Source organism: Silene latifolia, chromosome 11 (assembly GCF_048544455.1).
Source record: "Silene latifolia isolate original U9 population chromosome 11, ASM4854445v1, whole genome shotgun sequence".
NCBI classification, from domain to species: Eukaryota; Viridiplantae; Streptophyta; class Magnoliopsida; order Caryophyllales; family Caryophyllaceae; genus Silene; species Silene latifolia.
In genome coordinates, this window is record NC_133536.1 from 103,909,619 (window position 1) to 103,915,655 (window position 6,037).

At 37.8% G+C, this 6,037-nt stretch overlaps 1 non-coding gene across 1 annotated transcript; it reads left to right on the forward strand.

Moving 5' to 3' along the window:
- Window positions 1-609: 609 nt before the first annotated feature.
- Window positions 610-716, forward strand: LOC141615806 (small nucleolar RNA R71). The gene has a single exon (XR_012530202.1). It is a non-coding gene; the product is annotated as a small nucleolar RNA R71 (small nucleolar RNA).
- The last annotated feature ends 5,321 nt before the right edge of the window (window positions 717-6,037 follow it).

Here is a 6,037-nt window from a genome sequence, read left to right on the forward strand (position 1 = left end):
TGAACATCAAAAGCTTGGTCATTGGGTTGATTGTAGTATGGTCTTTGAGTAGGATTTCTCATTGGAGGTGGTGTGTATGTGGGTTAAGGGTTTTGGATATTTTGGCTCTTGTATGAGAGGTTTGGGTGGAATTTGGTATTTTCATCGTAATAGTTGGAATAAGGGGCGCCATTTTTGTATGCTTGGAAAGAATTCACTTGCTCATTTTTTCCCCTACATTCATGTTGATCATGTCCCAAGGTTCCACAATTTTCACACACACCATTTGGGATTGAAGATGTTGTCATCATAGCATTGACATGTTGTTTGGGTGATTGAGAAGCTTCATCAAGCTTGGCTATGGCTTTCTCAAATTTTATGTTTATGGTTTCAATATGGGCACTTAGTTGGGCACTCAATTGTGTGACGGAGTCAACTTCATGCCTCCCTCCCCTAGTAGCTTTTCTTGGCCTACTATATTGAGAGTTATGAACCGCCATTTCTTCGATGTCAGCCCATGTTTTGTTGTCATCAACCTCGGTGAATCTTTCATTAGAACCCATGTTGAGCACATTCCTTGAGTCTTCATATAAGCCATTCCAAAATTGTTGAACAAGAAACCATTCACTTAATCCATGATGAGGACAAGAGTAACATGTATCCTTGAATTTCTCCCAAGCCTCATATAGAGACTCTTAATCTCTTTGCTTGAACCCGGTGATTTTGGCTCTCAACATGTTTGTCTTCTCTGGAGGATAGAACTTCTTTTAAAAGGCAAGTGCTAGCTTTTTCCACGAATCAATTCCAAGGGTAGCTTTATCTAGGCTCTTTAACCATTGCTTTGCGTCTCCGATCAAGGAAAAAGGAAACAAAACCCATCAAATTTGGTCTTGAGTTACCCCGGTTTGAGAGATTGCATCACAATAGTCACAAAACGTCTCCATATGTAGATGAGGATCCTCACTAGGCATCCCTCCAAATTTACTTCTCTCAACTAATTGTATGAATGCGGATTTGGCAATGAAATTACCGGTTAAATGTGGTGGTGTAGGAGTACCATTGGGTAGGTTCTCCTCGGTTGGTACGGAATGGGATGAAAATTTAGGCATTGTAGGTTGATTTTGTGGTTGGTTTGGAATTGGGTCATCCTCTCCTTCTCTTGCAAAAGGGTTGACAAACTCAATACTATCCGGTTGGATGCTACCAATGTCCACAAGTTCTCCAATACCCAAACTTGTCGAAGTCCCTCTAACAGTTCTTCTAATATTGGTCAAGGTTCTTTCAATCTCGGGATCAATAGGCAAAATTCTACATTGTCATCTCCTAGACATGCAAAAAACAAACAACTAGAAAACAATTAAAACTACCTTGAGGAATTTGACTTCCCCAAGGTTATGAAAGACACAACTAAGAACAACAAATAACAATTCAACTCAACACCGTCCCCGGCAAAGGCGCCATTTTTTATTCGGTTTAAAATTTTGTCGTCTAAGCTAACCAATCAAAACAATATTTATAAACTTAACTAACTACTCTTAGTAGAGTGGCAAGGAAAGGTCGGATCCCAAAGGACGGGTATTGAATCAAGTTATCGATTGTAAAGAGCTATGTCTTATGGTGTCACACATTGGGTTGAGTTTTATGTTTGCAATCTAAACTACTTAACAATGAAATGTAAAGAAATGAAAGCAAAACAAGCAAGTAAGCAAACAGAGATTGTAAACAATTGATTAAGGCTCTAGGGTGTCATGGGTTTATAGGGGATTCATGGTGGTCATCATACAAACATGTTTATATAGATGCAAGCAGATTATTGTTGTAGTGGAATCAGTTTATGTCTTACAATTCCTAGGAAGATTTGGGTCTCGGAGCCGAGTCGGTCAAGACTGTACAACACCTACAAGTCGACTTAGTTTCTTCCTATTCAACTATATGCATGGTATAACAAGCCTTAAGTTAGTTTATATCTTACAAGTCTTGTTGAATGGATAAGAGATTCATGCAAGGTTGTCAATCAAGCAATTCATCGAGCATAACATGTGTATAAGTTGAAACTACAACAAGAAAGCATTGTTATGAAAGCACATTAGATTAAGTATGGATATACCCCCATGTTTAGTTGCAACAACCCGGATTTTTACAAGACTTAATTAAACTAATGGCGGAAAATTAACTAAGTCTAATAAACAATTATGCCAAATCCGGATCGCTATGGATCGCTTACACATGACTAATTAAATTAGTCGTATACAAATTACAAAGACAACTACTTAGATAATATTAAAATCTCTCTTGGATTCCCATAATGCCCAAAAAGGTGTCATCTCCTAATCAACTTGGTACCTGAAAAATATAACAATAACACGCTGAGCGCGAGCAACCTAACCGTTCTATTAACATCCCTAATAATTCAAAAGCAGGCATGCAAATTAGATCAATGATGCGTAAACAAGAGTCACATAATACATATAACACATAAATCTCATATTTCAGTTTGTTTAATCATGTGGGTGAATAGAACGATAATAAAATAAAACCTTGTGGTAGCCATTTGATTTTAAAAATAATTTTTCACATAAGCATCCAATATACAAACGAGTCGTGGCTCCGTAGTGTATAACTATACATGCCCGACTTGCATCTCACCTGACATATACAATTATCCACCATAGTCGTAGACCGTGCCAATCCTAAGATGGTTTACATCTCACACCAGAGGGCTTGGCAGGACCGGACTCCTTAATATAAATCAACTTACTTATCTGATAGCATAAAGGAGTGAACTGCAAGTGACCCGATAGCACATAAGTCACGGCACCTCGCACACCCGGCCATAAAGATCGCGAATGTGCACACTATCATCAAGCATAGTGCTGGTGATATCTAACGGAAGTACGAGACTGAACAAGTCCCTGTCTATGAATGTCCAAACACTCGCTACTCTCGGAACACCAGTGACTGTACTCGGGCTATCCGACGCTACATCCTGTGTCCTTCGTACGCCGATCGATACTTCTCATTAGACAACTTCATCAAGAAGTTGGCTGTTCTATACTCGAAGTCCCCATAAAGAACACCTCTCGAGCTATCCCGTATACTAAGACTCCTAAGTATCATTATAGCACAATCGCCCATGTAACTACACATAACTATCACATTTCATTTCTTACCTCGTGTGACGGTGTCACGACACGGATCGTTAGAATATAATAAATTTGTCTTAAAGTTCATTATCATCCTTAAAGCATATTTATTCCAACATTTCGTAATTATAATCATTATAATATTGGGAATGACATACATAGCATAAATAGAATTCAGATTATAATAGCCATATAAAATTAACGAGTCAACAATAAAGCATCAAATAACAATAAACATGTCATGGCATAAAATAATAAACATTGTATTTTAATATTTCACTCTTAAGGTCATTATTATCATTTAAACTTAACGAATATGGAAAATGCATAATACTTAATGAATATATAAAATGTAAAGTAAACGATAATGTAAACTGTGATTTATATATTTACCATGTTAATGAGCAAATTATAAAGTGTGACATAAATAATTAAATTATTAATTCAGTTAACAAATAGTGAATACGTATTATCACAAGATATAAATAAATTTAGTGGTCTAATGTTTCTAATTCATTTTTAATATCAAACAAACTTATGAAACACAAATTTAAACATAATTAATATAATTAGCATAAACAAGTTTTGTAAGATTAAGGAGGTTAAGAGAAAGATTAGGTTACCGTCTCAAAATAAAAATAACTTGAAAGGTAACCGTCTCAATTATTAAGGTCTTTAGTCGTAGATGCAAGTCTTGTAATGAAACTTAAACAACTCAACCCGAGTTTAAATTATTGATGGTCCGCGTGTATATAAAAGTTAATCCCGTCATCAATTGTCCAACCCACTTCCTTCCAACTACCGCTACTTTCCTCTTTATATAAAAACAAAGCGTCTTGCTTGTGACGGGCTAATCTCGTCACAAGCTGCAGACCTCTCACAAAAAGGGAGAGGGGACAAGGTGCGGCACCCCGCATGTGCTTCCCCACTCACCTCTCATGGGTATTTTGTGATAGGAAATGGTATCCGTCACAAGCTTGTGACGGATATCGCCGTCTTCAATGAGATTTTGTGATATAAAAAAACAGACATAAACTTCTAAATCGATCCACAACCGGCCGGCCAAGCAAGCAGCCTCGACGACGGCGTTACGGCCTGTTTCAGACGATTGTGAGGATGGTCTTGCGGGGTCGAAAAAAAGGACAAAAAGCAGAAGGGATTAGAATGGGAATGATAGAAGAAGGACAAGGACAAGAAGGAAGAAGGCAAGGTGGCGGCTCACGGTGGTGTGACGGGAGTATGCGGTGGTTGTAGCCTGTACTAGGCTCGACGGAAAAGCGAAAGGAGTAGGGGTGGTTGAATGAAGGTGATGTGCCGGCAGGGGATAACGGAGCAGGGGAAATAAAGCAGGAGGAAGCCGTGCTGGTTGATGGTGGTGATTGGCGGCCAAAGGTAAGGGGTATTGTGTTTATGGCGGTCTATAAACAGGTTTAACGGTTTTGATTTTATGATCGATGGTTGTGATGAAGGTAATATGGGTTTTCGAGTTGTTAATGGTAGTTGTTAAAGTCAATGGTGATGGTAATGGTGATTGTGATTTATGCGGAAATGATAATTGAGGTGATGGTGGTTGTTGGTGGTAGAACAGACGTACGGTGTGTGGGTGGCAGACTGGTGGAACGAATGGTGGTGGTGATGGTAATCGGGAATAATGGTAACGGGAATGGTAAAGGGGTCGTGAGGTTGACGGAAATGGTAGCAATGGTGTCGTGTGGTATGCTCGCGTATCGATTTCGGGTTTGTTTTATCGTATACAGGTTTATCTTTTTACTGGGACAACGGAAGAAAAGGGGAATTAGGTGACCATTTCGGACTCGGTATCATGTCGGACTCTTATGGTGGTTTAAAGGATGTGAAGATGGTGATGGGTGACGATGGTGATGGTCCTATTTTTAGGGCAAGGAACTTAACAAAGATGACGATTGAACAGTTGACATTATAAATAAGGTGTACATGAGTAAAAAGAATGTTTGTTCTTTGCAATGAGTGAACAGGGAAGGAGTTGGGAAGTTGCAGAAATAATCAGTGCGCTTGCACAAAACAACAAGCTACCACATGCATTTTATGGGAGTTTGAGCGGTGAAACAGTATATATTAATAAACGTCTGTAATAATGGGTTCGAAATCGTCTGTAAAGTGAAAATAGCGGTTAATAAATTATCCTTAATTAAAATTCCGACGGTGTTAAAATGTCACATGCCGAGTTTGAAAAGCGTAAAGTATTTCTTAGATAATGAATAAAATAATTTGAAATTTAATCGGGTCAATTTGAAGCGGAAATAATTATAAATTATGACATTATGTCAAAAAGTAAAGTGTGGTAATTTATACGAAACTATAAATTTGATTTTTATAAACATCCAATTTATTAGTTTGAAATTACATAAACTAGTATTATTTTATTACGTTAAAATATGAATCGGATTTAAAGTTTATTTTTAAAATTGAAAAGAATAGTTTAAAACATCGGAAAAATTTCATAATTAAATTTTAATAGAATAAAATATATAAAAATAGTGATTAATTAACACGGGGTGTTACATTAGTTCCCCTAATCCCCCATTAACCATAGTTAGTAGACTACTCACTCATGGTCATGGTAAATGTTGGGCCCAGAATTATCCTGCCTGACCTGACAAAGGCCAGGCAATGATCAAAACCAAGACTCAAGCAAAGGATACCTGAAACCAGGCACTAACAGCATATGGACAGGCACCAAGTAGGAGAAAATACAAGGCAGGCAATAACTAACCCTAGCATGAAAGGAGATCACGTCAGGCACAAGAAAAACGTTGCACACGCTAAGCAGGCAACAACCAGGTTGTTTAAATATAATCCCTACAAACAAGGAAGACTAATTCAGAAGGAAAAGATAGAGGAAAGAGTCAAAGACAACGGCTAAAATGATGTCAACT